The sequence below is a fragment of the Phalaenopsis equestris genome, unplaced genomic scaffold (assembly GCF_001263595.1).
Source record: "Phalaenopsis equestris unplaced genomic scaffold, ASM126359v1 Scaffold234953, whole genome shotgun sequence".
In the NCBI taxonomy this organism is placed as follows: domain Eukaryota; kingdom Viridiplantae; phylum Streptophyta; class Magnoliopsida; order Asparagales; family Orchidaceae; genus Phalaenopsis; species Phalaenopsis equestris.
In genome coordinates, this window is record NW_018252848.1 from 263,710 (window position 1) to 272,498 (window position 8,789).

Sequence of the window (8,789 nt, forward strand, 5' to 3'; positions counted from 1 at the left end):
TCTTTTACAATCACTCAAAACAAAATAACAAAAAGGATAAAGTAAATAAAAAGTGGTTCCTGAAAATCTCTCTGAATTAACTCCCCAGAGAAGAACTTTTAAAACTTGCTAATATTTTCAGGACTCTTTTCTATCCTCTCTTCTTTCTTTTTTAGTTTTCCAAGAGGTGCCTTGGGATCTCTTAAAAATGTGTCTTAATTTGATTTATTTGCCTAAGAGACACATCCTTTCATGATAATTTTCGTCCATGGTGGTTACAACCACCTATTAAGTCAATGGGTGCCTAAAAAACCTCTTCAAAATTCATGAAAACTTATTTTACTCATCTAGTAACTGCCACTGGCACTTAAGCACAGGGTCTCGATGCTTGTGCGTGCGGCCTTCTCTGTTTAACCAGCACTTAAGCGTCGGATCTGGCGCTTAGGCGCCAAAACACTCTTGGCGCCAAAACTCTTTTGCACAATTTTTTGCCTTTTTGCTCCAAATTTGATCTTTTTTCACTCCTTTAAGCATTTTTTTTAATTTTTACTTGTATCTGCAAGAAAAACACAAAAATACCTTCCATTAAAGTGCAATATCTCAAAAATAGGTATATAAATGTATCTAAAAATACTATATATTTTAGGTGTATCATCAACCCACCCTTTTGTTGCATCCGCTTGTCAGTCTCCATCACGACAGCCCATTGGATAAACGTGCGATCAATTGGCATTTGTTCATCGTCCCCAAATGACCTAACTTATAAGCTGTTTACACTAAAACCTTAAGATCTCGAGCTAGACTAAAAAAAATCACTTTTGGTTTTTTCTACACCTTCATCCACTCAAGATGAACATATCTATATGGCTTATACGATATGAAATACAATAAATATGTATGGAGAATCAAATGAAGCTTGTTTTAGGGTTAAGGCTCAATAGCTTTGTCTGAGAGGGTAGGCCTCAATCAAATGGTTGTAGTAGCTTTGATTGGGTCCAACAAACCTCCAGATGAAGTCCTAAGTTGTAGTGAATTGTATAGATAGGATTTAGACCATGGCCGATTTCAGGTGTTGATCAAATTCTATGTTAGGTGCTCTCTGTGATGGGGCTTTTTTAGGGAATCAATTCCTCTCACTCATAGGATGGTGAGTGCACAATTAATTGAAAATTTTTGGACTATGGTGGTGTGTGGAAATATTTCCTAGTTTTGGGAAAAATTCAGTGAAGAATTTGGCTCTGTGGAGTGGTTGCGAGTGGTTGAGAGCAAGGAGATTGAAGATAGGAAGGTTTGGAGAGGCTCTGGTGAGATTTTGGCAGATTTTCCTTAAGATTTCAAGCTATCTCCCCTTTGGTTGTGGAGATCTTCATTTAAAGTCTGATGGAGCTCAGAGCTGGGCATTGGGTGCTAAGGCTTGCTGAAGTGGAGGGAAGAAAGGCACAAGTATCCAATTGGAGTGAGCCAAGTTAGGAAGTTCAAATTTTAGGTTTCAACCAGCTTGTGTTCCATTGGGCTGACTGTTTCCGGTGACTGATGTGGTGGCTGGCCAGGTTCTGGTCATCTCTTGGCTCAGGGAGTTAGGGGGTGGCTAATTATGATTAACTCCCAAGGGTAAGCAATGATGGCAATGAAATTTCAAGTTTAGGCCAAATATGCGTGAAATCCCTTAAAATAAGGGACAATTGGTCCATAGCTCATCTAGGGTGGGCTAGGTGAATCTAGCCTGGTCACTAGGATCCAGAAGTTGGCTGTAGAAGTTTTGGCTTGATCAATTTTGCATGGCTTGGTCAATTTTGTTCCATGGGATAACTTTTAGTCAAATTGGCTTAAAGTTCGGTTTTAGTTAGGCTAGCCATGACATTGGAGTCAATTGATTGATCAAAATGACATAGATGATTCTCACAAAGTGTTTGGAAAAGATTCAGAGTGATTTTGAATTGATTTGGTGGGTCAATTTGAAGGATTTTGGCCATTTGATAACTTTAGGGATGTTGGGTTAAACTTGGGCTTATTTTAGGCTAGATTTGGGCTAAGTCTAAATTGATAGTTCCAAATGATCTAGGTGGATGTTATAAAGAGTTATCAAACATTAATTTGCTGTCAATTCTGAGATTTTGGCATTCAATTTGGGTATATTTGGAGACATGGATAAATTGGGGCAAAATTGGGAGTTTGGATTTGGGTGAAATTGGGTTCAAAGTATGGTAAATATGGTGGGATTTGGTCAAAAGTGATTTTCATCATGACTAAGTTGAGTTTAGAATTAAAATTGGGTGAAAATTGGGATTAAATTTTTGGGCATTGGGGGGCGAATTTGGGTAATTGGTCCTTTAAAGGCAATTTGGGGTTATTGGTCATCATGGGTCATCTTGGACAAATTGGGTTTGATTGAAGGGTCCAAATTGGTTTTGGGGACATTTGAAACGATTTTGATGGTTTTGGGAAAGTTTGAGCCAATAAAGGTATTTTGGTAATTTTATCAATTTTTAGGGGTTTTGGGCAATTTTAGCAAATTTTAGAGGTTTTGGGCAGTTTGGGTGGTTTCAAATTGTTTGAGATGATTTTTGAACAAATTTGTCTTTTTTGGGTGAAATTGGGAATGTTGGTCAAACTTAGGGTTTGGGGTGTTTTGGTAAATTGGGTAGATTTGGGGGGCAAAAGGCTAAGTTAGGTATTTGGGTGAAATTAAGGTGTCAGCCACCCTATTTTAGCCATGGACCAATGGGATCCTCTACTTTGGGTCCTCCATGTACTGGTCTTAGCTAGACCCTAACCTAAAGCTAGTGGGTCTAGGGGACCATCTACATTAGTTTCCCAAAAGATAAAGGGATTAAGGTTAACAAGTTTAGGTTTAGGGTTGTGAGAGGGGTGTAAAGTGCAAGTGAGGGACAGTGTATGCACTAGCTCAACAACAACACCTAGACTCAACCCTAAGGCCAAGAAATCCCATGGGAACTCTCCTTGCGCTCCCCTATAGTGGCCACATCTACTAAGTCCTAGAGGTTAGGACCAGTATATGGAACTTCAAGTTGAGCAAAGAAGAGTTAAGAATTTTTAATGGTGAGAGTTCCATTCTTGTCCTCTATTAATATTCAATAGGAAATTCCTATGGCTAGACCCTAGGCTACTAAGAAGGAAACTAGACCTCAACCAAAAGTGAGGTTAACAAATGGAACCCAATTAGTGTGGTGACCCGGGCAAGCACACCGCACGTATTGGCATTGACCGGCGAGATCAACAATACCAACACAAACTTTAAAGTTAAGAGACATAGAACAAAAAGCAAAATTAAGTGACAATTGTTTCTGCTGGGGAACTAGCAAGTGAACACTCGATCGAAATTGAGGATTCAGAACTCTCGCGAGGAATAGAACGCAAGGGATCCCGAAAGTGACCACAACGATCATGATGAAGATTCAATTTCAATTTGATTGTTAGAAAACTTTTATTTTGATTGCAATGGTTTGGGAGGATGGGAATCATAATTTAGGTACTGACCTCGAGAAGGAAATTGAAATTTAGGTATCAACTCCAGAAAGAGAATCGGATGCCTTACTCCGGATGCCTTACTCCATTTAAGTTACTCCATTTAAGGTGGCCTTAAACCTATCTCGAAGATTTGGGTTAAGTAGGATGCCTTACTCTATTTAAGGTGGCCTTAAACCTATCTTGAAGATTTGTGCCACATTAGGGAGGAAAGCTCTATGACTCATATCCAACCCAAATGGTGACAAGGGAAATATGAGGAAACTATCTGCTACGTCGGGGAGGAAAGCATTTGAACTCACTGATGCACCTCTAGTGTGTGATATTTTTTATGTATTTTATGTCAATTTAAATCTATGGTAATAGTGCCAAAAACTTGACCCGTACCAAAATTATGCAATAATTTAGATTTAAACAAATATGGCCAAACTCTTGACCATATTTATATTAAGTATTTAATATGTAAAATAGAAATTTTTATAAAATATATAAAATAATTCACACACTAGGAGTTCTACGTAAATGCAAGTATCATATATATATATATATCCAAAAGAATAGAAACTGGAGAAGGAAAATGAGTTACAAAAAATGGAAGCTTCAAACAACCAAAGAAAAGGAACTTCCAACAAACCTAGGGGGAGGACTAGATCCAGATCCCAACCTTACTTTTCCCCCCCATCCCCATGATAAATTTGCTGTGTTGGAATATAAGTGGGATTGCACACCCTTATCCTTAAAAAGACTCAAATACCTAAACAAAAAACATAAATTTTGGTGCATAGCCATTTTGGAACCTATGGCTCACCTAAACACTTTGAAAATTGCTAAAGTTTTCCCTGGCTTCAATTTGTTCACTAATATCAACAACAAAATCTGGATTTTCTACAAGAAAGAAGTGAAGTGTTCCATTTTACTGAACCACACTCAAGTCTTACATATGAACCTTAGCACTATTGACATGGAGGTTTTTTCTTCCTTTGTGTATGCAGGTAGCTCCAAATTTGCAAGAACTGAACAGTGGGAGACTCTGCAGTACATCCACAGCTCCAAGGATAAAGCTTGGATTGTGGGAGGAGATTTCATTTGCATTTCCTCTCCTACTGAAAGGAAGGGGGGCAGAACTCCTAATCATACAGCTATATCCACATTTAATGACAATATTCAAAAAACTGGGGACCTTGGTTTTAATGGTCCTACTTTCACTTGGAGGAGGAAGGATATGTGAGAAAGGCGAGATAGAATTTTTGCTAATGACAACTCGATTCGAAATTTTTTGTAGACTTTTATCACAAATCTTAGCCTAGCTGGTTCAAATCATATGCCTTTGTTGATCTCTATTGGCCCTAAGGTTACTTACAAGAAAAGTGCTTTTAGATACTTTAATGTTTGGTCTCATCATATGAACTTCTTGCAGATTGTTAAAGACAAATAGAAGAATGATTCTCACCCTGACCCCTTCATCAATTTGTGGCAAAAGGAAAAGAAGGTGGGCAAAGCTCTCAAGCAGTGGAGTTGGAATACCTTTGGTGATCTTCAGAAGGTTGTGGAAAAGGCTGAAAAGGAGGTGCTTGAACTGAAGGAGGAGCACTTCAAAGGGAAGACTGATGAAGCTACTCTTTTAGAGGCAAATGAGAAACTTTTAACTGTTGTGAACTAGCAAGAACAATTCCTCAAACAAAAGGCTGCTAAAACAAAATTTACTGAAGGGGATAGAAATACTAAATTCTATCATGCATGCATTAAATACCGGAGAAAGTGCAACACTATTCATTGCATCAAGGATCAAAATGGAACTTGGCTCAGACAAGAGGAGGAGATTGTTGAAAAATTTGTGCAGTACTGCAAAAATCTCATGAATGGAAACAACATTGATAGAGATAGACAGGATAGCACTTTGTTTACTGACAGCAATCAGTACACTGCTAGAATGAACCTGACTTCATTACTTGAGGAGGATGAGATTCAAAGAGCTTTAAATTCCATTGACAGTTCTAAATCTGCAGTTCTAAATCTGTAGGTCCTGATGGGTTTACAACAGATTTCTATAAAAAGCCTGGGGTGTCATCAAGGTGGAGGTTATTCAAGCTATCCAACACTTCTTCAAAGTTCACTCTTTACCTAATTATTTTAGTGCCTCCTCCATTGTTTTCATCCCTAAGACTTCTATCAAAGATAGTTGGAGCCAATACAGAACTCTGAGCCTTACTAATGTCATAAGAAAAATTATAAGCAAAATACTAGTGAAAAGACTCCAGCCAGCACTACCTTAGTTAATCAGCACTAACCAAGAAGCTTTTGTGAAAGGAAGAAACATATGGGACAACATACTTCTGGCACAGGAACTTTTACAGTACTTGGAGAAACCTTGTAGAGGGGGAAATGCAATTTACAAGCTTGACTTGAAGAAGGCTTATGATATGGTGAACTGGGACTTCATTATAGAATGCTTGGAGTGCTTGGAGGCTAGGGGTTTTTCCTTGGAGGCTAGGGGTTTTTCTAAGGAGTTCTGTCAGATCATTAAAACATGGCTGGAGGCTAATGCTAATTATGTTTTCATCAATGGAAAAGCACATGGATTCATTAAAGCTGCTAGATCGCTCAAACAAGGGGACCCTCTATCCCCCACTATTTTCATTCTGGCCTTGGATTACTTATCTAGACTTATTGATTGCCAAGAAAAAAAGAAAAAGCTTTAATGTTTATCACAATAGAGCTACGATGGATATTAGCCATCTTATCTATGTTAATGATATTCTTATTTTTACTAGGGCCACTAAGTCAGCTACCAAGTACCTCCATGAGTGCTTGTAAAAATTCCAACAGGTGTCAGGGCTGAAAGTTAATAAGGAAAAATGTCAGATCCTGGTTAGTAAGAGAGTCTCATTATCACTCAAATAGTGGATGCTAGATTACACTGGGTTTTCAAGCATGAGCATTCCCTTTAAATACTTGGGCACTCAACTGGTTAGAGGTAGAACCAAACTGACTCAATGTGATGAGGTTATTGACAAGATTAATTCCACTGTCCAGGGGTGGTCTAACTCTTACCTATAAAATTGTGGAAGGATCACCCTACTAAAGAGCATCCTAACCTCAATCCCTCTTTATGTCCTTCAAGTGGCAATAATGAAAAGAAGCACCACCTTGATGCTGGAAAGAACCTTTAACAGGTTCCTTTGGGCTGGGAACAGAAAACAAATGGCCTGGACAAGTTGGAAAAGAGTAGCTAAACCTTTTGAAGCTAGTGGCTTGGGTTTTAAGGGATTAAACCATATGCAACATATCAGCATGTGTAAACTTTGGATTATCTTCAGACAAAATGAAAGCTTATGGGCTAAGTTCATGCAGGTCAAATACTGCAAATCTGATCACCCTGAGGAAGTATCTAAGATGTTGGGGGACTCCAGGACTTGGATCCAGATGCTGTAATTTAGGGAAGACATTGAAAAACTTCTTATATGGGAGCTAGTCCATAGTGATATCAACTTTTGGAAGGACAATTGGTGCCCTATAGAACATTTGGAGCCTCTGCAGGAAGAAAAGGAGGAGGATTTATAAGTTAAAGATTGTTGGAATGGCAATGTCTGGTCTGAGGATATTCTAAAAAATTTTATGAAGGAACCATCTGTTAGAATCATTTCAACAATCAATTTTGACAAAAACAAAAAAGATCAACTCCATCTCATGAACAGGTCCAGATCAAGCCTTTCAAAGGATATTCAGAACAACTTATTCTTATTCAGCTGGGACCATTGCCAGTGGAATATTTTCTCTTGCCAGAAACATTTAACTCCTTCCATGTTGTTCTTTTCATGGAGAGTCCTAAATGACTTAATTCCAATTGATGACATCCTAAAACTGAAAAGTTTGAAAGGCCCATCAAGATGTCATCTCTGCAAGCTTGACCAGGAATCCAGGGATCATCTATTTTTCAGGTGTAAATTTGCAAGGGAGGCTTGGAACAGTTTGACCTCTCAAATGAACCTAAACCTGATCAATATTGGATGGGGTAATGTAAAAGACTATCTTAAGGATTGGCAGGAGATAAACCTCATGCCACTTCCCTTCATTATTTTTTGATTCCTTTGGATGGCTAGAAACAAGGTGAAACATGAGGAAAGTGGGACAAGTACTGCTACTATGATGACTAACTGTCTAGCATACTTAAATAAGCTGATAAGTTGGAAGAAATTTCCTAAGATATTGAAGACCTTACCTAATATTTATGTACAACATATGAAGATCATCAAGGTAAGATGGGAGAAGCCTCCTCACCCCTACATTAAAATTAACACAAATGGAAGCTACACTAACAAGAAAGATGGAATTGGGGGGATCTTCAGAGACCACACAAGACATACTTTGCTTTACTTCAAGGCCCCATATATTGCTGAAGATGCTTTGGATTCTAAAACTGCTGCACATTACTGGGCTCTAAAATTTGCCAAGGGAAACAAGTGGAAGTGGATCATAGCTGAAGTGGACTCTTCCCTCTTGGTGGAGGTGTTGACTGAAAACTCTTCATCCCCTTGGCACATAAACCAGTGGATTCACAAGATAAAGAACCTTAGCCTTGAGATGAAGATCCAATTCTCCTTTGTGTATAGGGAAGCTAATAGGCCTGCTAACTTCCTGGCTTTCGAGGGTGCTAATTCAAATCATGCAGAGGTATCCACCTCCCTCTCCCCCCCCCTCCATCTGTTAATTAAGGGGGACAAACTTCACATACCTTATCAAAGATTGCAACAATGATTGCTCGTCTCCAAGATAGAATTCATAGATTGTTGCTGGTCATACACAGTTCTTGTACACCTCTTTCACAATTTTGTTTGTTAGCATGGGGGTATATACATGTAATTTTGGTATACTTAGTTTTTGCTTTGTTTAAGAGGGTTCCTCAATAGGCTACTTCATTGTATTAGGTTTTGTTTCTTCATGGAGGAACCTGGTTTTATCTCCTTGAGTTGTACTCTCTTGTTTTAATATACATGAAGGGAAAAGGAGCAATCCTATTCTTTACCCTATTTCGAATGCATAAAGAATATTGACTAATCCAGAGTTTGATTCCTAATTCGGTAGTTAGGCTGGGAGGATACCGACTGCCAGTTCAAAGCTCCCACTACTCGTTCACCTTAGGGCTAACAATCTTGCATCAGTTTCCAATCAGTTGGACCAAATTGAGGATTTTAGTCTGTCACCTTAACTGTCACCTTAAAATCTTCAATTATGCATCCAACAAAGTACATTTCCCTATTTATTTTCACCCAACTCCAAGGATGAAATACTCTCCCATGAAATCAAATGTGATTCTCCCCATGTTG